This window comes from Halichoerus grypus, chromosome 9, assembly GCF_964656455.1.
Source record: "Halichoerus grypus chromosome 9, mHalGry1.hap1.1, whole genome shotgun sequence".
In the NCBI taxonomy this organism is placed as follows: Eukaryota; Metazoa; Chordata; class Mammalia; order Carnivora; family Phocidae; genus Halichoerus; species Halichoerus grypus.
The window spans coordinates 4,985,213-5,010,865 of NC_135720.1; the positions used below are offsets into that span (position 1 = coordinate 4,985,213).

General features: G+C 42.4%; 1 long non-coding RNA gene across 6 annotated transcripts; it reads left to right on the forward strand.

The window, feature by feature from the left end:
- Positions 1 to 2,875: 2,875 nt before the first annotated feature.
- Positions 2,876 to 24,449, forward strand: LOC144379023 (uncharacterized). 6 transcript variants are annotated; one of them, XR_013441017.1, is made up of 7 exons: positions 2,876 to 3,272; positions 6,396 to 7,061; positions 8,918 to 8,945; positions 9,087 to 9,323; positions 10,554 to 10,705; positions 22,561 to 22,720; positions 22,869 to 24,449. It is a non-coding gene; the product is annotated as an uncharacterized LOC144379023 (long non-coding RNA). The 6 variants fall into 6 exon arrangements; XR_013441012.1 differs by having other exon boundaries at positions 2,877 to 3,272; positions 22,844 to 24,449; XR_013441014.1 differs by lacking the exon at positions 8,918 to 8,945 and having other exon boundaries at positions 9,080 to 9,323; positions 22,844 to 24,449.
- Positions 24,450 to 25,653: the final 1,204 nt, after the last annotated feature.

Here is a 25,653-nt window from a genome sequence, read left to right on the forward strand (position 1 = left end):
ATTTTCATGCATAAACTTAATAGCGTATATCTCTATTTATTGTATAACATCTCACATTATATTAATTACATAACTCTTTGGGAACATTCCATGATAAACTCTTCCACTGAACTGAACATATTTCTTATCCCCTGAGCCCTGCTCTAATTCTCCTTCCAAATCAGTCTGCTAAGTTTAACTTGTAAATACATTTACTTGTGTCGTCCAGGTTTTAGTCAGAGGGAAAAAAAAAATTGCAATTAGGTTGAAAATTCGTGATTTTGGAAATGAGAAATAAATCTCAAGGTGTAGACTTGATTGAAAACATTTCAATGAATAAATGGACAAATTAAAAAATGTGCTTTCAAGCTTTATTATTCACTGAATATTGACCAAATAAATGTTGAGCTGTGGGCTGCTCACAGATTAATTTGCCAGTTCAATGTGCAAACTCCTTTGAGGTTTTCTCAAGCTGGACTCGGTTAATTTCATTACAGTTTGAGGAGACCAGATAAAAAGGAAGATGAATGATATGTGAAATTAGTATTTTCCCCCTCCAGGGCTAATCTACAAATCAGGTATTATCAATTTTTTTATCCCATTCCCAAATCAAATAATTTCAGAGACTCCATACTGGCTGGGTTTGAAACAGAAATCCCCAGTGACCTGAGACTCACAGCTGTGGTTTACTTGCTTCTTCCTCAACTTCGAAGCAGATTCATTAATTGGGACTTAGACTCCAGCCCGGCTCCCAGGCGAGAGGAGGGGCGGCCCTGCAGCCTGGCAACTGCCCACAGGCCTTGAGGAGCTAGACCCAAATACATCAGTACTTCTTTTTTACAAGATACAATAGGAACTTGTGAAGATTCCTTTTTTATTGGTCATTTAATTTTCCTCTCTTTCAAGACATTCTTTAGTAATGTGGTCCTCTTAGCATCTTAAATCTCTCGCAGGCTGTTACAAAGACACCATTCAGGGTTCTGCTGAGCCAAGCTCTGTGATATCACAAACACAGGAACTGGGAAGCCACAGTATGTTCCCAAGGAAAGACTCCCAGCCACAGAATTGGCAGAGGGCAACCACTGCTTCGAGAAGAGAAGCTGGCATGAATATATTTGAAACAAAAGGCCGAGTGAGGCCGGACCCGTTTTCCACGGGGAATAAAAGCTGTAATCAACAAAACCACCTCGTTCTGTGTTCTTTCACTCTTCTTTCCTCTCATCTTCCCGCCAGCATTACTGAATAAGCCCCACCACAATCTGTGGTAGAAATCCTGTGAATCACAGAAATGTGACTTTATCGGGAAATGCAAAGCGTGGCGCTGTGGGTCATCACCATAGTTCCTGCTTTGACTGGCAGAGTAACCGAGAAGGTAAGTATGCATTTTGTCTACTGAAAGACTGAGTTTTATTTCCAGATGATGGATCCTTGAGACCCAAAATATTGTATTACTCAATAGCAGTAACATCATTACAGTAGTATGGGCTGCCTGCACCCTTTCCTCCCAAAGCAAAGCAAACAAAAAAGTTAGGAAGACTGAATGAGCTGTCATGATCCAAAAAAATCGAGGAACTTTAAGAAGAAATAATTTACTTCATCTACGTTACCAGGAAGTGAACCCAGAAGTCCTCGATGATCAATAAACCACTATGCCATTGAAATCATTTTACCAAGAGAATATAACAAAATCTGCCTCCCAGTATCTAAAACAAAGATATTTGGAGGCTCAATACCCTTTGGTATTACATTCTGGTTATTGTATATTGCATATTGTTAGCAGATATTGCAACTGTTACATAGCATTGTTACAGTAACTAAAACTGGGTCTATTCAATTATACTTGCTCAACAATGAAGAACCCTTAGCATCTTTCCCACAGGATAAAAGCGAATTGTAGAAATCCTTTTTCTCTAACGGCAATATTCAACAAAAGGCCATTGCTTTTGAAAGTCCAATTTAATTAAGGTCTTTGAAAAGTGGTAGACATTTTGGAATTTTACTTAAACACCAAAATCGTGGCAGAGTATTTGACATATGAACAATATTAACAAAGCCTAGTAAACTGGCATTAAACTCTCCAAATTTTCACTTGCTCATTTCAAGCAAAGTTGTGGAGAAACAAGGTGCTGGCTTTCTCCTGCCTCGGTCAGCGAGCCCACAGGCCTTTCTCATCAGGCCCTTGAGTTTGTGGCTTTTATAAACTCCCCCCTGAAGCTTTGGAAGCAGGCTGTTCTCCATAAAGATGTCTGCAACCTTCCCTGAAGAGCGCCTATGGGACGAAATTGGCACCATGGTTCACTGTGGACCCTCCTAGAGGTGGTGGAGCATTTGTTCTGTTCAGCTCCTCATCGAGTCCTGAGACTCCTGACTGAGATGGTTTTGAGTTATCCTGGCCCCAACATGGTACTCTTGCCTGCTGCATCCAAACGTCCCTCACCTGCCGGGTACTAACCCCTAGTATGATGTGCCATGTTACAGAAGATCAGCAGGACGAGTCCTGCTATCCCGTTCTTTCTCTCTGTGTGACCGCAAGACGGAGCATTAACCCCTCTGATTTTCAGTTTCACATTCCTACAAGGGATACACCAGAACCCACTACCCATATCACAGGGGTGCTTGGAGGCTTAAAGTAGATCAGGCTTGTGAAGTGCTCCCCGGAGCACCTTGCACAGGAAAAAAAAAAAAATGTTAGCTTAGCTGTTATTTTGGAGACTTGTGATACAAGAATAAAAACCTCGGGAAAGCAACAAGAAGAGAAAAATGATGAGTGAGCTACAGGACAGAAATAGATGAAAACCCACAATTACAAAAATGTTTGTCATCAATTCGTCATCCTGCTCTGTGAAAAGCTATGTGGAAAGGACGCTCTCCCTCATTACTCCTACAGTCCGTGTTCCAAGACGGTGCCTTCAATTCATTTGGAACAACATGGAGTATAAATAAATAACGAAATGCTGGATGTCGAGAATGTGTGTCTATAATCTGGGAGGAAGAGTCACGTGTCGGGTTGCACTCCATGCTAGGTGTGCTTTGCATACATTTTCATAATCGTGACAAAAAAGTGGGCAGTCCCAGCTTGAGGCAGTTGCCCAGAGGTAATGAATGCATGGCTGAGCACTGCCCAACGGGCGTGGCAGAAGCCCTAGCCAGCCTCGTGTATGCCTGCAGTTCAAGGAGGATGACATTGGCAGAGATGGACGGCCACGGGAAGACGTGCCACTCGGAGCCACCATGAGGTTGATAAGGAATGTATGTGTTGGGAAGATTTCAATGTCGATGTATTTTATTCAGGGGTGAGTTTATAACTGCATGCCAGAGGGCTGGATATTCAGACTGGGTAAAAAAAAGGTGGGGGGGGGGGAGACTGGCATTTTCTGATGAGCCCAAGAGTGCTCTGTGAGGATGATTCTACACAGTGAGTGCTGGAGAAAGGATGAGGTGTGGCTCAGGGTTCAACCCCCGGTGCCGCAAACAATGCCCCTCAGTCCCGAGGAACTGCAAAGGCCCTGCTGTCAGAGGGATCACGAGTGAGTCTGAGGCATGATTGGCTGTGTTGGTATCTACCAACTCTGCCCTCTTCACTGGGCTTGAGCCAGGTGTGATGGGAAGTTAATGGGGGCAAGCTGAACCCATTTGAAGGGCTCCACAGAGAAGAAAGTGGCCATGGGACTTTAGGAAATTGGAGCACAATTGATCAAGCCATCAGTCTTACACCTAAATTTTCCACTAAAACATTCTCATCTGGAAATCATACCTGATAGTAGACTACTGGGGGCTGGTCTTCAAGGGTCAATTTTGCAGGGACCTCAGAACCTTCTCTGCAAGTATTCTGATGTTCTGGGGTATCTCTGCCTCCCCAGCAGCTTTATTAGGCAGGCGATCCCCTCATCAATGTTCACACGACTGCCCAGGAAACAGTCCTCACTCCGGCATCTATCCTCTTGGCCCATGTAGTGGGGAGAGCATTATGGCTTCTGGGAGTTTCTACTCTTCGGGCAGTAGCAGGGTGTTCACTGCCTTTCCAAGACTCAGTGAGCCAGGGGCAGCCTTTGGCCACCTTAGGCTGGAGAAGCTTTCCAGGGCTCCACCCTCTCCCATAGACAGCACCGGGGATGGGGGAACCCGCCATATATGGTGAAGCCATAAGAGCAAGTTTCTTGACTGGACCCTGGCTTGATGGCAGTGAATATGTCTACCCACTCGTTCTCTGTCTAGCTGATGTTTAACTGACATTTTGGAGATAAGATTACTAGCTAATTTAGCTAGAAACTTCTAATGGTCCAACTGAAGGACTTGGGTATGAAAGTCAAGAATATCTGGCTTTAGGAAAAATGTGTTACCTGGTACATAACATATACGATGACATCCCCCTCATTAGCTGTAGACAAGAGTTTTAAACTTTTAAGAATTCAATTGCATAACCTGGCAATAACATGAGGACTAAAACATATTTATTATACTAACATACGACTGTTCCAGATTATTTATAGTCAATATTGTGACTACGTGGACCGGTGACAACCCTTGTCTTCACATAGAGAGTCCAATAATGGAGACAGGCGAGCTCACAGCCAGTTCCATATGATGAGTGCTTTTCGGAGATGTGAGCAAATAGCTGTCAGGGCACAGGAGAGGGACACCTGGACCTCTGGGGAAATCCAGTAAGTCTGACCCAAGAACCAGCACCAGAGCTAGGTAGGAAAGAGTGGCAAGGGTTTGCCCTGTGGAGGAAGTTACTGATGTGCCCAAGGCGAGGACCAGACAGGATGTTTTCACCAGTCGCCACCTTCCCACCCTAAGTGCGGTGGTAATGACTGACTCTACACGTGCCTTGCCTCACGGTGCTCGTGCCATCTCACTCATCGCCTTGCTTTGCTTTGCTTTGCTTTGCTTTGCTTTGCTTTGCTTTGCTTTGTTTTGGACTTGGGTTTTTGCAACAGTTTTTTTGCCACATGATTGACTGGAAACTATTTGACAGTCAGAAGGCTGGCTTGTGCCCTCTTACCACCACTACCAAATACAAGTGGGTAAATACTAATCTGGGAGAAGAGGTGTAGATGAAACCTGGCTTTTATGTCTAGCAACGGCTGAGAAACAAGAGTGTTACAGCTGAAATCTATGTTCTCCACTGTGCAGTAAAGGAGTTGTTCTGAGCATAAATATTGAGAGGGCATTTCCCAAGCATAACATATATGTTCAAAGGAAAGGGAGCGTAAGTGATAGAATCTATGGTTTAACTGCAGAAGGGCTCCTTTTTACTTAAAATTGACTGACTTTCTGTGATGAGCATTTGACTTTGGTGACACACGGAAGAAATGGGAACTTTCTGCTGGGGAGAGTTTCAGCCCATGTTAAAAACAAAGAAACCCATGAGGCCGTTTCTTTTGAGAGTCCAACTTAATTACCAGGCCACCAGCACGTGACCACCAGAGGTGACTCCGAGAACAAAGGATGCCATAAGTTAAAACTGCACAGAGCCCATGCCCACTGATGGGCACCCACTCTGTCTGGCTCTCCTCACAAACACCTGTCACAGAAAGCCATCATTCCCAGTGACGGCAAGACTGCATGAGCGCTTATGAAATTTTTCTCTAATAATTGGGCTTTTTTGTTTGTTGTTTGTATGTTATTGGTCCTGTGATGAGTGTGTCTTTCTGCACTAATGCTTGTTTCAGCATTTCAGAGTGTTCACACCCAACACCAATGGAACCGGCTGAGCAGCTGGGGGTGGTAGTGGGTCAGGAGTTCCTTGTGCCCGCCCTATGCCTCTGCTCAGACTGTTCACCTGGAACAGCTTCCTCCTCACCTGTGGGGCAAACCTCAGGTGCCCTCTGAAAGGAAGACTCTCCCCATCCTCACCTCCCCCGCGTGCTCTCTGATGGAACCCCTGTGTCTCCTTCTCCCCCAGCCCGGCCCACGTGGATTTGTACTTGCCTCAGAATGCATTCTGGGTTCCCAGCTGTCTGTCTGTCTGTTCATGGGTACCACACGCTAGGGCACCCCTAGACTCCTGCCCTCCCTCAGTCCTGTGAAGATTTTTACCTGAAGATTTTCACTATGTGCTCGCTAGTCAGACTGTGCTAAGCATATTGCATACGCTTTTGTATTTTGTTCTAACCCTGAAGCACAGACCAGGAAACAGGGCCTCAGACAGGCTAAACGACAAGCCCCCAGTTATCATGAGTGTGGGGGCTGACCCTGAGCAAAGGCGCTACTCCCCCAGGCCATGGCTCAACTCCCAGCCCAGCCATTACCCTGGGTCCTTCCTCCATTAGTTGTATGTGCTACTTCATCTTCACTGTGCGCTCTGTCCGTGCTACTTCTCTCTGCCCACAGATAGGACTAATTCTACTGGGGACAGAGAAGAGATAAACTTCTTTGGATCCTGCTACTCCCCTTTTCTTTTTTCTTTCAAGGCTGAATGTTTTGGAAAAGTGGTAGAAAATTCCCTCCACCCCCGACTGTCCTAGCACCTGCTTGCTTACTCCTCAACACTTCACTGAAAAGACCATCTCGAAAATCCCTGGTGACCTTGTACTGACTGGATCCTCAATCCCCGTGGCGTTGTCTGTGTCTTCTCTGTCTTCGGCTTCCCTAAGCACACCAGCCCGGAACTCCTCTGCTCACTCATCCCCTCAGTGACCAAGGTCTTTGAAATTCACTTTCACACAGTTTGCCTGCACTTGGCTGTATTCCTCCCCCCAGTCCCGCTGTTGTTCCTGTGGTGTTCGCTTGTCTCTGCAACCCCATCCGTTTCCTCCACGGACCCCAACACTGGTGCTGTTGCTGTTCTGCTCATGCCGCAAGCCCCTCTTTTCCTTCTCGATGCACACCCACCCCACCTTCCCAAAGCTCCCGGAGCTACCCTTGGCTGGAGAGCACCCCTTCTTCCTCTCCAGCCCAACCCTGGAGCTCAGGCAAAATAATGCCACAGACAAAGCCCACTGGGAAGTCTCCCAGTACGAAGTCTGGTGTAGAAGCTCCCTCACTTGGACAATTGTACTGGCTTTCACTCCACCTAGACTCATTAAGAACATGAGGAGATGTTTGAAGTCTAGAAAATCCTGAAATACATGGATGAGGTAAGTCATTCATCCATCCAATAATCTCTGTTCTAACATAATAGAATTAGTGGACACTCTTTGAAACTTGAAAGGACAACTTAGGTCAAATTAAACACTGCTTTTACCAACCTATAGCTGAAGAATGAGAAATTTTGAAATGGTTTTTTAAAGGTCAGGAAAAACTTGCATAAATGCACAATATAAATTTCTAGTGAAGGAGTGGGTGTGATGAGTACCTAGAGTCTATGTGGCTCATTTGGCTTGGCCAGTCCCACTCCTCTTCCAGCTCCTGGTTTTGAGTCCCCACAGGACTGAGAGATCTGTGCATATAGGTTACCGCTCAATTACACATCATCTCGAACTGGTTGATGTTATCCCGTGGATGTCCATTCTATGACTTCAGCTAGATTATAAACTCCTTGAGTTCGGGGCCACATCTGCTTTTTTTCTATATTCCCCACAAATCCTATTATTGTAACCATTGAGATATTTTGGAATAAACAATAGTAATTAATCTTGAAAAATTTGAGGTAATGTCATACTAGTCAACTATATTTTTTATATTTAAAAGAATGTTGGTACCACCCTCTAGGTTGAATAATGGGCTGCACGGATTGTTGATCTGACCAACTACAGTATTTCATGTGTGCAGGTGTGTGTGTGTGTGTGTGTGTGTGTGTGTGCGTGCAGTAAACTATAATTCATTCTCCTAGAGCTAATCCATTTATAGCTGCATGTTAACAGTTCAAGCCAAGCACAAATAGAGACAGACAAAATTATGCTTAAAATTTCCTAACACTCCCAGGAGACATCTTTGATGATAATTTTTAATATTAAGGCTATACAACCAGGTGGTCCTGGCTGGCTCAGGTGGAAGAGTATGTGACTCCTGATCTTGGTGTCATGGGCTCGAGCCCTGCATTGGGTGTACAGATTACTAAAAAAATAAATAAATAAAACTTTTTTAAAAATGGCTACACAACTATGTGCAATATTAAATCTGAATATATTGTTTCCCCTAAAACAGAGACCAAGTCTTTGATAAGAAAAATAATCACTTCTGGTTTTTTTTTTTTGATATTATGCATTTTCTCTAACCTAACCCATCATTTGTAAGTACTTAGAGGCCACTTCAGCTGTTGTCTTTTAAGGATCATAGGAGTTTGTAAATTCTCCATTGCAACAACACTTGTGGGAAATGTGCACTCCTTGATATAATCAAAACTTGTGAGCCCTAAGGAAATGGAAAAGAATCTACAGGGACTCTTGTTCATAGTCCATGAAATTTCTAAATACTCATTTCATACACAAACACCCAAGTTCACCAGTTGAATTTTTCACTCTACTGACATCATTATCCTGTGTTAAATTATAAATGGCAAGTTCAAGAGATCTGTTATCATTTTGGATTAAATATAATCCACTGTCTCCCAATTTGGCTACAGTGGATCCTTCCAGACAACAGTGAAGTGAATTCTGGGTTCATGAAACCATATTTACTTGACAGAAGAGAAAATCACAGAAATCGGGATAAGATGTTGGCACTGAATCGATGGTCTCCCTGTGGAGATGACCTTCAGAGAAGATTCTTTCTCAGGCATAATTTCGAGGTTACTTTGTAGACAGGAAAACATCTCAGGACAACAATGAGGGTCTTGCAGCAAGGAAGGAGCCACTGGATGCCACAGAGCCCTGACTCTCAGAATGTGGCTCTTGGTCAGCAAAGGGTGAAAATTGCAAACAATTTTTCAGTCTTAAAATTAATAGTGCTGTCATCGTATCTCTTAAAAACCCACATGCTTAAAAAGTATGAAATGCCTGAACTCTACAATAACCTCTGCTTGTTTTTTCTTTCTTTTTTCACTTTGAAAAAGTAAAAACTTGAACCTTAGAGGAGAAATAGTAAGTACTAACCTAAGTACTTGAAAAATACAATTAAAGTAGAATCTACTCATACTTCTGTTAGTTGTACCTACAGTGGAGCTATTCCCTTTATTCTCATCTTTTCTCTCCCCCTTTACCTCTCTGCTTTGAAGAACGAAGAGCTTTACAGAAGGTCTGATTGATTCAAAGAACCAAATGTAGAAGATGCTCTCCCAGCAAAGCCATCTGCTAAGCAGCCAGATTCCCCCAGGCATCTGCTTGTAACAAATACGACATAACACCTTCAGGCAAATCACATGACCCAGATGCCAGTAGACTCGCTGTTCTTGAACCATTTCTGGGTGATGAGGATTTTAATCTTGGCAATCATAAACATGGCTTCCACTTTATTTCAATGTAAGACAATGTTTCTTTTTGTCAATTACTAGGGGTCACATTCTTTTGATAAACTCACATTCTCCTTCGGAAAAGCTACACCATGCCCCACCTTATCATAACCTTTCTTTGCTCTTTTGCTTATACACAGTACAAAATATTTTGAAAGGCACTTAAAGAATTTCTTTAACCTACTATAGAAATACCCCTATGTGCATGAAAAAATAAAACAGCCTCTAGTTTCTGAGCACCCCTGTGTTCCTCTTTCACTAAAATTCAAGAACAATATAACTATAAGCTGTACTAAGCTGCTGCTAGGGAAAATGCTATTTTACAGGGAGTCAGTCATCTGGCTATTCCGTATTAATGAGTGCCTTCTGCGTGTTTCCTTAGTTAAAGCTATGATTCACCCAGCAGATGCACACTGAAGTAGCTCAAAGATCAGAAAATGACAAGGAAAAAAACATTTAAAAATACAAATGCAGATTGATTATTCCTAAACTCCTTTTTCCCACCCCTCCTATCCCTCTCAACCATGGGGAGCAAAATAAGCCCTTGCATTTTCTGACCGAAGCAGTGCCATTTGAAAAGCTTGCCAGCCGGGATGTTTTAAAATGTTGCTGAATGATTAAACACAAATCCTTAAACGGAGAGAGCTGGTTTGTATTAAATATCCTAGAGCAACGCTGTCTGCCCACACTTGTGCCCATGTCTGGCTGCTGGCTGATAAACGTTGTGGCTTTAAGATATTACTTATTAGCATGCCTGTATATTTCTACCTCACACAGTCACCCAGGGGTGATTGCTATCTGTTAATTGAATTCTGTGCCAGCAACTGTGTCTTTGTGTGCTCGCCATTACAATTTCAAGGATTGTAACTTCATTTCCTATTTACAAGTAATAGTGATAAAAATATAAAGTGATGTATTTATGCATCCCCAAGTGTGTGATGGGTGCGCATGTGTGTATAAGGATATATATGTACGTATATGCATAAATATATATATTTTAAAGGAGAGTGACTTAAAGTCACAATATATTACAAAAAGACACAATTTATTTAAACATTTCTATCTAGAAACACGCATATCCAGCCACTTGACAGTTTCCTGCTATTGAGCATGGCTGGTGGGTCTACAGAACAGAAGCAGGCATTTTTATTTTTTACACAATAATCAAAACTGACATGGTGGGCAGAATAACCAGTGAACAGTTATGAAACTGCTCATTTACAAACCTGTCTTTTTCCAGGGAGTAGAAGAATAAGCCACAGTAATTGGGTTAGCCCTCTGGATTTTCAGAATGTCTGTGTCTGAATCAGGCATTGCATGTAATGAACCTCCCGTGAAGAAGAAACTCGGATCCGGGATCAGGATGACTCTTCATCAGCCATGCTGAGTCAGGTGAGGAGGCGGGGTCTGTGGCTATGTTAGAGTCAAGGATCTCAATCACCCTGATGCCAGACTGACCTCAATTTCCTCTCACAGAAAGTGAATCATTTGCTCCCATTTTCTGAGACTCAGCCAATTTCCTAAAGCATGGTGAAAGTTTGAAGTCGTGTAGCTAAATAATATGTCTGATAAGAAGTTTGGTTAATTACTGGTAAGAAAGAAAGGTCACTGACCAACTGACATAACTAATCCAGAAACAATGTTCCAGACAATCCTAACAACCTGAATGACTTCACCAAATTATACAAGAGATATTTCCCAGTTTTGGGAAGATGGAAAGAATGGTTTACGTTTTCTAGGGATAAGTGGTTGAATCGTGGCTATTATAACCACTACCTTTGGTGGGACCCTTAGTTACGTACCCATGACCCCTGGTTCTGGATGAAACTTTCCCCTTCAGAAGTCCCAGTGAATATGGGAAGGTCTGGCATATTCCCTTGTTAAAATATATCCTGAGCTTAGAGTTGTGGAATTTCTGGTATCTCACAATATTTGGATTAAAAACACAATGCCTCTTTACCCCTAGACTGAAAGTGGCAAAATAGCAATAAATGAAAAACGATTGATCAAACAAATGGACGCAGATTTCTAAGGAATCCAATTTGATCAGGAGATAATTTCTCATTATAAAAACTGGTGTCCCCATCCCTGCGTTAAGCATTGGTCCACATGAGTCTTGGCAGCTCGGATCCCAGAGAGACATGACAGAGGGGACAAAGACTTGCTTTTCTGCACCTACCAAAGCCTGGCATTCTCTCTGCCCAACTCTGAGGATCCCTGATGCTTTCTACAGCCCTTTGGCAAGTGCCCAGCTGCCTGCTGAGGTGAAGTACCCCAGACAGAGAACCGCTCACTCTCTTCCCTACAATACAAAACAATTAAAATTGAACAAATTAAAATTCCATTCTAGTACTGCAAGTGATGTTTTTAGGTATTGGGGGAAATATAATTTATTGTTTTTCAACCCAATTCAAATAAAAATCAAGACTCTACTTTGTAATGCACTGATTTCCAAACCACAGAAAAGACAAAAACAAAACAAGACAGAAACAAACAAACAAACAAACAAAAAAACAAAGAGCTTACAACCAAGCTTATAAGGATGCTTGGGGACGGTGAGTGGCACCGTTGGAGAAACAGGAAGACACGAATACAAAAAAAGTGAGGGTCGTAAATAAAAGAGAAAGATTGAATGGTGTTGGGAAGAGGAAAAAATCACAACGCACTTGGCGGTGAAAAGACTTATGGAGAGATGGCATCAGTGATTTACCTTGAAAGGAAACTTAAGATTTCAAAATGTGACCAACAATGTGGGCAGACAACCCAAGCCAAGGAAGCCATGTAAGGAAAGACAGATGGAAGCGGAAGCTGCGGTATACTGCGGCCTGCCAGCACTGGGTTCTAGCACACAGGTAGAAAACAGAGCGAACTAAACCCTGAGATGGAGGACGAGCCACATCACGGAGGACACTCCCCGACCAGCCGTGGAGGTGGATCACATGCTAAGTAATAGGGAGCCTCTGACGGCTGTTGAACAAGAGACGGCTAGGACTACAGATGTGCTTTCAGAACGGTAGTCTGCAAAGTGTGAAGGAGAGGTTGGGCTTCAGGCAGAGAGAAGACAGGTTACCAGCACGGACTATTAGAAGAGAAGCAGAGGTGTGCCAGGCAATGTGGTCACAATGATGCTGTGTAACAAACAACCACAAAATTAACAGCAGCACACAACAGTAAGTTTTTGTTTGGGTCACAGATCTGCAGGTTGGCTGGGAGTCAGCTGATCTGGGCTTCCAGATAGCTTATACCCTAGGACCAGTGGGCTAGCTCATGCCAGTCTTCCCGGGCAAGGGCAGATGCAGAGGACAGACACGTAAGAGCCCAAGCACAGTTTGTGTAAACCCATTTCAAGCCTCTATTGTGTCAGACCTGTTAACCTCCCATTGGCTAAATAAGTTCCCTGGTCAAGCACAACGCTAATAAAGTAGGGATGTCTACCTCTCCCATGGAAATAAGCAAGGGAATGTGAAAAAGAAGAAAAGATGAATTTCAGGTTTCAAACCTGGGAAGTTATGATTATTTTGAAGCCACAATCTTAAGTATTAAGAAGAAATTAAATTTGGAGAGGAACATAATGCACCCCATTTTGGATGTATTAAATTTAAAGTGTCACGAGAGGATAGCATAGATGTCCAGGGGGATCTCTTTCTATAGAGCTAGAACTCAAACAAAAGTCAGGTCAAAAGAGAGCTCTGCTGGTCATCTGCATAGAGGCTGGACTCAAGGGATGAATCAGATCTTCCAGAAAGACATCATTCATAGAAGAGAGGACAGGCCCAGAGACAAAGTCTCCGAAGGTTGCACCCAGAGCTCAGACTCCACACACAAGGTTATCTCTGGCAGTTTCTCTTCCCCATCTTGCATGTCCAGCCACTTACAAAATTCTGAACATTGTTTTGCTAGAATGTTCATCAAACTTCTCCTCAAATTCCATTTCCACTGCCACCTTAGAGTTTGATACGAGATAGTAATACATATCATATCCTGTAGAAAGCTGAAAATACAGATTTGGAGTTTAGTAGCAAGAGCAAAGCTAGAGAGACAAATACAGGAGTAGTCTCTATAGAGTTGGGGGGAGCTGGAGTTACAGGAATTGGCTGAGATCACCAAAGAAATAAGTACATGACAGAGCAAGGAGACAAGAAACTCAGGGGAGTGGGTCCCTACATTTTAGAGGCATGGAGAGGAAGAAGAACCAGTAAAGGAGAGTGGGTTTTAGTCAGTGAAGATAGAAAAGTAGGACTGTAGGGTGTTGAGACACTAAGAGTAAAGAGATATCTAGGAAGGAAGTGGTCCCACACATTGAATACAACGTAGTAGTAGAAGAAGGTGAGGTCTAGGGAAAAGACACGATATGGTAGATAGGAAGTCACAAGGGTTTTGAGAGACACTTTCAATGAAATGAATGCAAAAGCAAGACGACAAAGGGTTAATATGGACCATACTCCCAAGAAGTATTCAGTGATGGACCCAGAGAGGCAAGAAGGACTCAGCGATGGACCCGGAGAGGACCAAGGCAGGACGCAATAACTAAGGGACATTTTCAAATTTTTGCACAATTAAAAAAAATGGAATCTTTGCATTTGAAGATGTAGTACTTTAGTTAGTTGGTGAAGTGGGGATACTGGAGAGAAGGATTCTAGTACTTTCCTTGTGCGTCATTTCCACACTGCCTTTTCACACATTCAATCCTAACCTTTCACCAGTTTACACCTAACTAATAAGGGTTGGAGATTTGGCTGGTTTTCCAAAGTCATCCAAACCCCAATCAAAAATTAATGTTCACTTTCTATTTCCTTGGGCCTGAAAAGTCTTCTCATCCTGTTATTCTGTGCTAGTAGTTATACGTTGTCCATATCCTTTGAGGACCAGCTCCTACCTACTTCCCAGCTGGAGTTCAGAGCAGTCTGTCTCCTGACACTTGCATGATGTGGGTACAAAAGCAAGATGCCAGAGATTGTTAGGGTGATTCAAGTTGATTGCTCTCCACTATGTTTAATATTTTTTAAAGATTTTATTTATGTATTTTAGAGACAGAGAGAGAGAGAGAGAACTAGCAGGAGAAGTGGAAAGGGGGAGGGAGAAGGAAAGGGAGAGAATCCCAAGCAGACTCCACACTGAGCGTGAACCCTGACACGGGGCTCATGGGGCTCAATCTCACTATCCTGAGATCATGACCTGAGCTGGAACCAAGAGGCAGATGCTTTACTGACTGCATCACCAAGTGCCCCTCGACTATGTTTATGTTTTAGGGCAACTAAAATATGCTCACCAAGGGCACGGGAGAGTTAAAACAAAATTAAATGTTTTTTATTAAACATAAATATCAAATACATCTGTTTAATAAGACATGAAAGTTTTCTGCAGAAGATAACAATTATTAACAGGAACATCTATCTGAGAAGCCAGACTGGGGGAAAGTGTGTGTATGTGAAGGAGAACACTTGCCACATCTTCACATCTTCTCCATGATAGTAATGGTAATCAGAGCTACCATTTTGGAGCATTTGCAATGTGGGCGCTTGACATAGGTCATCTCACTCAAATTGTTTACCTTTCTGATAAACTATTAATGTTTTTGAATCCCCAGAGCAAAATGCCCCTCTTCTCTGCACACTGATGCCCTTATCCTGTCCCTCGCTGTCTGTTCCATGCTTTTTTCAATATATCTTTTCTAGAGTTGACATGGAATGGGTGTTTCCATTTCTACCACTCCCTGTGGTTTTTTTTTTTTTTTTTTTTTGGTATAATTACCATTTATCCAAAAGATTTAAAATCAGAGAATATTAGAATGCAAAGGAACTCAGGAGGCCTCTATTACTCCCCTTTTTCTATTGATTAGAGAACCAGGGCTCTGAGTTGTGAGCTTACAGAGCTAATTACTGGACAAGAACTCCAGCTTCCTGGATCTAACTCTAACAATTGACACATGACCGTTTCATCTCCCCACAGCAATTCTTGATCTACCACTTGTCCAGCCCCTATCTGATCCTGGGTCAGTGGCTGGACTTCCCAAAGCTGATGTCATTCTGCAGCCAGCATGAGTATGGAAGTAAATCCAACACAAAGTTAGGTAATTCTCAAAGAGTGAGTGTGATAAACCTCACTTGCTGAAGTGTAGGATTAGTAGCCATCTGCAAACCAAGCCATTGGCCTCCATCCACCAGGGCTGTTGCTGGCCTTTGGGAGCTCAAGTAGATCAATCCTCAATGCACTAAATGCACTAAAATGCCCTGAGACACAAACACATTGCATAGTCCATAAACACAGCAATTAACTCTTCTGCTGCCAAAAGTTCCTCTGCCAGATGGAAAATGGGAGCTTTCCTAGCCAGAAGACAGGGAAAGCCAAAGCTGGTTACCTAGGGATCTATCACTGCAATTCTTCTGGTCCAGTGGGTTCTGCTAATTATATATTTTCAAAATATGAACGTTATTTTTTTTACTTTCAAAATATTTCAACTTTATATTTATGTATTCTTTACTGAACATACAATATAACCGTCAACATTAAGGTATCATCTTAACTTCAGTGACTGAGTGGAAGTTTCCATGAAAATAAATATCCACCTATTTCCTAAATATTTACATAATGAGCTATTTAAATGCAAGGGATTCTAATATATGTAAACAATTGCAAATAGCATATTTGGGAAAATCCAAAACAAAAATGTCCACTGTTACTTGTAATATGTGATTCATAACTTAGTCAAAGCATATTTCTGAGTTCTTATGCCATGAAGAACTGCATACTATAGTCATAAGCATAATATATTTTCAAGGCAATTAGAAACCAATAAAGTGAAGGAATGAAAATATAGAATGACAAGGTTGAAGAGTTATTAAATGTCAATTACAAATTTTTTCCTTGAATTATATCGTGTGCAACACCCAGAGAAATATATTTTAAATCATCAGGATCAATTGATCACAACAAAGCCCATAAGAAGTGACTTCACACTTTCTTGTGAATTCTGACAAATCACATAGTGCATAGTTTTTGTTCAGAAACATTCAAAATCATATTTCAATTCTCAGTGGTGGTGAAGTTTTTTCAACCAACCAATCAAAATGAGCACTCTCAAAATATTCATTAAAATCAAGTTTAGAGAACCTGCTCAGTAGTACAGGCAACACTGAATTAGCTCATCCTACTTCCATGTGTTCCAACTTTGCTTCCATCCTTCCTTTTTTTACTAGAAGAGAAAATGGGAGATAAAGAGGTGAAGATGGTGGGGATGAACGCTTTCTGCTCCTGAGAAGCAGCGAGGCTGTACGCACCGAGGAGAGACCCAGAATAGGTTGCATTTCGTATCTGCCCCGTACTAATTGCTGCCCTCCAAAACCTCTTTTCACGCACAGAGCTGAGACCAGTCAGTTCAGAGCTAATGAGGGACACTGTCGCTGTTGTTGATGGCAAGGACGTGGAAAAAGTTTGGGCAGACAAAAACATCTTAACTGTCACTGGAGTCCTGCCCTTCCTCCTTTTTCTCAATCACGATAACCTGAAATAACTAACCTGATGAACAGAATGCAGCACGATGGTTTTTCCCATCTGCTCCAGTCACTGTAATACAGCATCTCAAAAGCCAAAAGCAAATCAAAATTATAACCGGCCTTGAATTTTTTCATTGTTTTCCCATGCTCACCTTATTCAAGAGTGTGAGTATTTTGCAAACTAATTTCTATAAAAACCTAAGAGCCACGGTAATGACTTTGAATGAATAGAAGACAGTGGAACATCACCCATTACATGGTCTTGAACATGTCCTGTGGTGCAAATGCCACATTAGGGAGGATGGTGCCTTTCTTTGTAGGTGAGGGGAAGCCTGGAAAAACAGCTACATTAGCCAAGCACAGATCTGGTCAGTCAGGATTTTGGGGCGTTTTCCTCCTAAAAAATAGCAGACCTATAAAATTCCAATACTTTTATTAGATTTATTTATTGAAGGGGGAGGGGCAAAGGGAGAAGGAGAGAGAGAAGCTCTAGCAGATTCTGTGCTGAGCATGGAGCCCAGTGCAGGGCTCGATCTCACGACCTTGAGATCATGACCGAGCCAAAACCAAGAACTGGACACTTAACTGACTGAGCCACCCAGGTGCCCCCAAATTCCAATATTTTTAAACCAGAAATACATACACACATACACATACACACATATATGTATATGTGTATGTATGTGTTTTTATATGCATATTTATGAATATATATATCTGAGTAGGAGGGGTTCCGTTTGCTGTTTTGTTTATTTTATTTTTTTTATTATGTTAAGTTAGTCACCATACAAAACATCATTAGTTTTTGATGTAGTGATCCATGATTCATTGTTTTCGTACCATTTGCTGTTTACAACTCCCAACAATACAATGAACATTCTGGGATTGTACTTCCCTCCCACAGTGGAAACTGAAGAGCATATTTTCTGCAGTTACCTGAGGATCACCTGAGATCACCTCATTAACACGGTCCACTCTTCCATAATGGATTTAGCACCTCAGTCATTTAACTGACTGAAACATGAAAATAGAGCTTTTCCTGGACATGCACAATGTTTTTTGTTCTGTAAAATAACAATGGCCTGTCACTTCCCCTGTTAAATCTTACAAGTAAAATGCAAATTAACAAAGGCAAAATACAAAAGAAGCACACAAAGAGTTCAAAAGTTTTGAAAGATTTTATAAGAAAAAATTATGAAAACAAACTAACAAAAAAAGTGCCTGTAAGAGCCACTTCTTCCAGCATGTACAGTATTTTCACAGCAAGCTTTCTTTATAGGAAGCTACCCGTTTCGACAGGTTCATTTTCCCCAGTCTGTGTCCAAGTAAGTCATTTGTCACATCTGAGTGCATATATTTTGTTCTGGACTCATAAACCCTAGGGAAGGTTCACTTTCTTTTTCATTGAAATTCTTCCCCGATGGATTTTTTCTTTTCTTGCAAAGTAATTTTATACTGCCGGTGGTGTTGGCAATAATATATTAAAAGTTAAATTTATGTCAACATCCCCAGATCAACTATCAGATGTTGCTATTAACACTGACATCAAAATCACTAAGAAATTTCCATCATGTAAATTAATTATCAGAATTGTATTGGCATGAATACATAATGACATTATTCATGCAAATAATTAAAAATATGCCTCCTGAAAACAAATTATAATAATAGAATAAAATGTCATTATTGTGGCTTCTCAACAATCCATTAGGCTTGGTTGAGGCACTTAAGACTTCCAGATTATCATAAAGAAGGGGAACAAAATAAAGGCATGTTATTAATGCTAAAATAGAAAGCGTGAGGATGACACAGCAATGGGCCAGGTCACAGTGGTGCCCGGGCCACCTTTTCATGGCACCTCTTCACCGTACAATTATCTCCACCATTACCACTGAAAAGAATATTATTGTTATTTTACTATTGCCAGTTTTGCGTCTCAAAGGACCTCTCGCATAGAAAGGTTGCAGTTATTAAAACACTGGTGTTATTCTAGAATGCAGCAGGGAAAAAACATAATTAACCTGCATGCTCACAGATTATCTCTCGCTACCCCACAAAAATGTAACTACTACCGCTCAGTGAGCACAGGGAGATCTGGTTACGGAGTTCACCCGATGTCTGCAAATCTTCCCAAGAAGAGAGACATGGCAATGATGGGATTCAGGCTCCTCTAGGGAAACAGTGTCTAAACCCATGGAATTCACACGCTAACAATGTATACCGCAGAGCACTTAGCTCAATGATAGCTGCTCTTAATGACTCATATTTAACATTTAACATTGGCTGTGAGGCTAAGTGATCAGTAAGCAATGAAACCGTCACCACGCAGAACCTATTTGTACCTCCCCCCGCCCCCCCAGCCAAATTCCCTCAAAGAATCTTTTGTCTACAGAAGAATTAGAACCTTGTCCAAATCCACTTATAATTTGGGGCTCTAATTCTAGGGAAAAAAGCAAAAATCCACAAGCCGGAGTTGCAATGAATTCATATAAAATTAGAAGATATAACTATGGAAAACACATAGCAATGGTGTTATCAGCAGAGTATTGCAGTGGTGGTGGAGAAAAGAGACATTGTATCAGTTCCCAAGAAAGTTGCTTTGCTAGGTAACAGGGAGATAATGCTTGGTGGAGTTTGCTTAATGAGCTAGCAAAGCTTCCATCCCTGCTTGGAGTCCAGCTCCCGCTGCTGTTAACCTGAAAGCAAACAGATCAAACCTGTACTCTTGACTTTAACTCGTGTTAATAAAATCATGTCATGTGGCATCTCGCTGGTAACATGTGATGTGTTGTAAGCATTATGTTTTTGCCAAACCATCACTTGTCTGTAATTCATGTGAAGCACTGTGACTTAAGAATAGCATACTTTACAAAGCAAAACCAAGAGTAATTTAAATAAGTACCTTTCATACTTCGTCTTTCAGAGGGCCCATCTATAAACTTACAATTGGGATTTGCCATGTCAATCAAACATGAATCAAAGAAAGACTCAGAATTTGTCCTTAGGGAGGGAAGACACAGACTCCGCCTGTCTGGAATGATGAAGGAACTGTTTGCCATGCTCTCAAAAGGGATAGTCTCCTGAAGTTAAGAATATTTAAATTTCCCAAATGCTTAATAAAGAACTGTAAATGGAATCTTGTTCAGAACTCAAAGGCCTAGTCTTACACCATAGAAAGTCACAAGAGTCATAAGAACGAATCTCTGGAAACCTTGGAAAAATTAGAAAATTAATTATGATGGCACACTCTAAGTTAGAAATAAGGGTTACTTTCCCCAAGAAGCTACCCCCAATCGAAAATTCTTATGCATCAGAACTTCCCTGAAAACATGAATGTTCCTGGTAAAAGACAGAGTATCCCCCCACTACTTACTGTACTTACTGCCCTGTGCATTTTAAGCAAACCAGTCATCTAGGACCAACAACAACAAAATAATACACATTTATCTTTCTTTTTAGTAGGACCTTTTTTTTGTTGTTTGTTAGTTTTAGCAAGAAAAGTAAATGACTTACTAATACATCATGACCCTAAACCCCAGTAAAAGTCGTCAGCCCTTGGTCTTATTCCAGTGTGGGGGCACTCCTGGGAGAGAAGTAACTCTCACTCCTTCTGTCCCCATATGGTCTGCTGTCCATCTGCTGAGTTAGAGTGACAGCGGCTGTGATGACTGTGACCGGTGAATAGGCTTTGGCATGACTGCTTGCTGATAAAGTGGAGAATGGAGTCCAGCTGTGCAACACGCTGGGCAGGAAGAAGGCGATGGTGAGAGCCACACAAGAGAGTGGACAACGAGGCCAAGAGACCAAGTCCCACAGGGACATAGCAGACTCATTCACATCTAAGGAGTCCAGAGAGAGCAAAGCCATGGATGGGGTCCAGTTCTGGTGGCGCCAAGTGGTGAGAACAGGACTCCCAGGCCTGAGCCGGGTCATGCCAGAAAACCCATTCGAGCAAGAGAGGGAAGAGAAGAAGCATGCCGGTTCCCCAGGGATTGGGACAGGCAGAAATACGGCCCCCATTCAAGTGGGGTAACAGGGCTGGGCCATGGGGTTGAGGCCCTGTGGGGGATGGAGAGACCGTGGGCAGTCATAGGACTCAGGTAGAAAAGGCGTGGGCAGCATTTGGCCCTCATGGATGTAGAAAAGCAATGCTGATCAGAGGAGGGTCTTGAGTCTCTAAAGCATGCAGAGGCAGGCCCAAGGCCAAGTCCACTCACCATAAAATCTGCTGGGAAACAGAGAGGCAGGAGTGCTGCTGGCCTGCCTCCCTCTAATTAGTTGGGGCAAAGGAGCACGGAAGCCCACAGTCGGCCTCCGTCTATGCCTGCTCTGTGAATGGAGCCTGAAAAGAGCACGAACTGATACGTTTGGGTTTGTGTGACACCACGACTCAGGCCAGCTGATTAAGCCTGGACCCTTTGCCTGGGAACAGGGTGGTGTCATTCTAAGAACAGTGGTTTCCTGCTAATCGGCATGCTCTCTCAGGGCAATGCTCCCACAGAGGGCAACGTCCGCCAAGGAGCAGAATGTGCCCTATGTCAGCGAGCACCACTTTCTCTCCTGTAAACATATAACCCCTTTAAGAAATAGCAGAATAAATATTTACAGAGATCCCTGATTGAATGCACACTGAGACAGTCTTCTTTCAAGGGGTCAAAACTGAATTTTATTAACTCCCAGCTTCTCTCCTTCCTCCAAAAGTCTAGTTGGCTGAGTTTGGGTGCAGAACCTGGATTGAGCAAATGCAGATTCTTCCTAAACATCACCAAATCCCTTTGAAACAAATAATTTTTTAGAAGTTACAAATATAATAATAATCACTCAACTTCTCATCAACTGAATTAATAAATATTACAGTGCCTTATTTACTTTTAGACTTTTTCTCCTATATGTGTGCTTTGAAAAAATAAATTAGTAAGAGATTCACAGAGTTTCTCCTTCCAAATGAAGACAACATTCCAGGTGAAGGGAAATCCACTGTCCCATCCCTTTACCTAGTTACAGAGGAAAGCACCATATGCCTTAACAATGGGGCTTTCCAGATTATCTGTACACCCTTGACCTTTGGCAAATGCAAACCCAAACTCGGGCAGACCATAGTCAAACTGCTAGAAACTTCTTATCTTGCCCGTCTCTGCCCCTCCCCCTGCTTGTGCTCTCTCTCTCTCTCTCTGTCTGTCTCTCTCTGTCAAAGAAATACTCTTTAAAAAAATAAATAAATAAAACTGCCAATATTCAATCATTTTCCCCTTTAAAAATGGTATTTGCAAAACAAAAGATAATTCCATAAGGTGTAGTATACAGAGATTTTCTTCTCTGCCTGCTCCCCCTGCCCGGGCTGCCTCTCTTGAGGATCACAATACCTCAGTGTAAGAGAAGACGTACCTCAGGGTAGAATCATCACGGGTAGAAAGTTCCCCAGTTCTGAATTCCCAGGGGAGATAATCCTGCCAGCACAGCTTGGATCTCTGGTAAGGGCTTGGGGTTACAGGTGACAAACACGGCAGCCAGGGGCTCCTTTTTCTGGTGTGTGTGTTAGTGCACATGTTCGTGTGTGCACACGCGTGTGTGTGCGCACGCGTGTGTGCCTAAGGGTGGAGGGGCCACCGAGGTCAGTGCCCTCAGAAAAATGACCTCGGCCAGGATGCCAAGCCAGGGTAAACTTTAGTGTCCTCACTACTCTTCTACAAAACACCCAGACCCTGACAGGAACCGAGTAAAGACTAAACCACTGAGGAGGATGTTTCATTTCAGTTACTAAGCCACCGAACCGTCCGATGGCTGAGTGTGGCTTTCTATGTGATCATTACCACCCAAATACCTCCCAGGAAGCTCCATGCTTGTAGGACAAAGTCCAGACTCCGGCGCGCCCGCCGTGGGACACCTCGCTTGACCCGAATCCACCGCTACCTCAGTAAGTAACCTCATCTTCCATCACCCCGAAGCCCGCTCTTGGCTTTGGCCGCATCTTGCTCCCACCACCTCTCCCTGAACCTCAGGGGCCAGGTCTTCCTGACACGTTCATTGTTTTCCCCAGGAAATGCCTTCTTTCTCCTCAACAGCTCTTCACAGTCTACTTCTGCCAAATTCTGCTCAATCCCAGCCTCCTCCGCAAGGACGCTTCTCAAACTCCATACAGTAGGACAACGATGCCTACTTTGCCAAGTGGCCGTGGGCATCCGTCAAGGGAAGACATAAACAAAGTACAGGATCTGGCACTTGGTACCTGGTCCGTGATAACTACACTGATAGGATTCTCTCTATTATCAATATTGTCTGATAATAACGTCTAATATTAGTCTCCCACTGATGCATGTCCCACACTCTGCTCCATTTTCTGGAGTCTTCAAGCTCTCGCTGTCTTTGATCTCATTGTATTCTGCCTGGTATTGTTATCTAGCTGCTTCACATCTGTGAGTCCTGAAGACATCTGTCTTCTCAAACACCTGCTCTCCTGAAGAGCAGGACCCTGCAATGTGCTTCCTGTCTCCTAACATGGAGCTAGCTGGGACAGATGCTCAGTACATACCTAGTAAATTGTTTGGAGAATAAGTGGAAGGGAAAAAAAAGAATGAATAAATAATTTTAGAAAACCAGATTTTGCCCATTTTATATGAAGAAGACCTTAAAAGTTAAATAAGATCAATTTCTAATGGTAGAAAGAGAATACACATAAATAGCAGCAGAAGCAGAGAACATTGCAATTTATTTTCATGTAGCATCTTTTATTCAAAGCATCACCAGACATTTGCTAAAAAGAGTTAGTTGCACCAAGGGCAGACGACTCAATGAAATATTTTAGTCACATTTTATAACAGGGGTGAGGCTCCCTGAGACATCTTTTGCCAGGCTGAGACCCAGCAAATGATCAGTAGGCAAGAAACCAGTAGTGTGGGAAATTTGGAATATAAAACAAGCCTCAGAGTTTAACCAGACATGATCAATACAAGGCCAAGGCAAACTTCTGGAAATGCAATGTCCCGGTGGTGAAGGGATGGTAACGTGAGACGCCAGGGAGCAACCTCAGTCTACCAAGCCTGCTGCTCGGATGCCCACCTTCTTTCCAGGGCTCGGGGAAGTGAAATTGATTTGAGTCGGGCACATTCCACAAGAAACCCAAGGGGCAAATCCATTCTGGATAAATCCCCGGATAGGCAGCATCTACACATGTCACTAACAAAGGACACATTAGTACATTCATCTGGGAAAATATTAAAGATTGAAGTATTTTTATTAGTATTGTAAAAGACTGGGCTACTTATTCAGCTCTGAGTTCCTTGCCCCTGAAAGAGAGCAGTGCCAAGAGATTCATTTTCTAACTGCCAACCAGGGCCCCCTCCTCATCTTTCTGGAAAAATTAGTCAACCAAACTACCAGGAGCGGGGGAAACAGAGAAGAGAAACAAGGAACTTTCCTGAATATTTGTATTCAACAGAGTGAGATTTATGCATGAGATGCAAATTACTATGTGTTATTTACACATCTGAGGAAAAACAAATCTTGAATGTAAATGTTTAGAGGGCATATTATTTTTAAATATGAAAGTGGTAAAAAATTACTAGAGCGTTTGCAACTCCTACTCCGTTAAAGAGAACATTCAAATGAGTTTTTAAAGGAACTTTTGTCAAAATTAAAGAAACTATACCGAAAAAAGCATCTAAAAAATTAAAAAATTAAAAATAAGAGTATTTGGCTGTTTTTACTTCTGAGAGTCCTTTAGAATAATAGTTGCATTTTCAAGTGATTTCAGCATCAGTCCTTTCTCTATAAACGCTTTGCAATTGATTAAACATCAATCACACAACATTCACCCATTTATTTGCAGGTCCTCCATTGTTTCTGTTGAAATTCAAATAAATAGAATATTGTGTTATTTAGCTACCTTAGTCTGATCTCTTCTATAGACTTATTTAAAAAAAAAAAAGAGGTGAAACAAGTCAGGAAGATGGAGATAGAATTCTTTGAATCACTAGTAGTTTATATGGGAAATTATGCTAAATATGAAACTGTGTGCTGTGCTGTGCAGGGTTCATCCCAGACAATAGGATAAAACGAGAGGATAGTCGCTACTGTGTAAACAGCACCTATTACGTGCAGCCTCTGTTCTAACGATTACTATGGGTGCTGTACAAACATGAAAACTGAGGTTCTCTGGAAGTTAATCCGATTTCTGAGATGGCACAGCTGGTCGATGGTGCACCCAGGTCTGATGCAAACACTCCGCCACACTGAAGAGCATGACCTACAGTTGAGATTTAAGGTGTGTTTCTAAAATGCTGTCACATCCTTAGGAGAGGAAAGTGGTGCACTCGTGCATTTCTACAAATGACTGTTTAAGCACAAATGGCCAGGCGCTGCGCTAAGCATCCTTCATATTACTATCTCATTGAACCCTCCAACGAGCCCAGTGGAGCTGATTTAGGACATGAGGATCCTGGACTGGTGCAAGGTCACAGAGTTAGAGGTTGGGGGAGCAGGATCAAACACAAGTCCCCTCACGCCAACCCATGTTTTCAACCAGCAGACCCTGAGTGCGGGCGACCTGCTCATTGGCACGGGGTCCCGCACTGAGAAGGGCACCAGCTCTGTTCGGTGCTCTGTGACTGGCATCTTGAAATGTTTAGTATCTTTTGAACAAGAGATGCCACATTCTCATTTTGCGTTGTACCCCACAAAGTACACAGCCAGTCCTGCTGTCACCCCTACCTGCTGCCTCATGCAATTTTAAAATTGTGGTAAAATACCCATGACATTATATTTGCCATTTTAACCATTTTTAAGTGCACAGTGGAGTGGTATTGAGCGGAATGGTTGCTGTGCAGCCATCAGCAAAGTCCATCCTCAGAA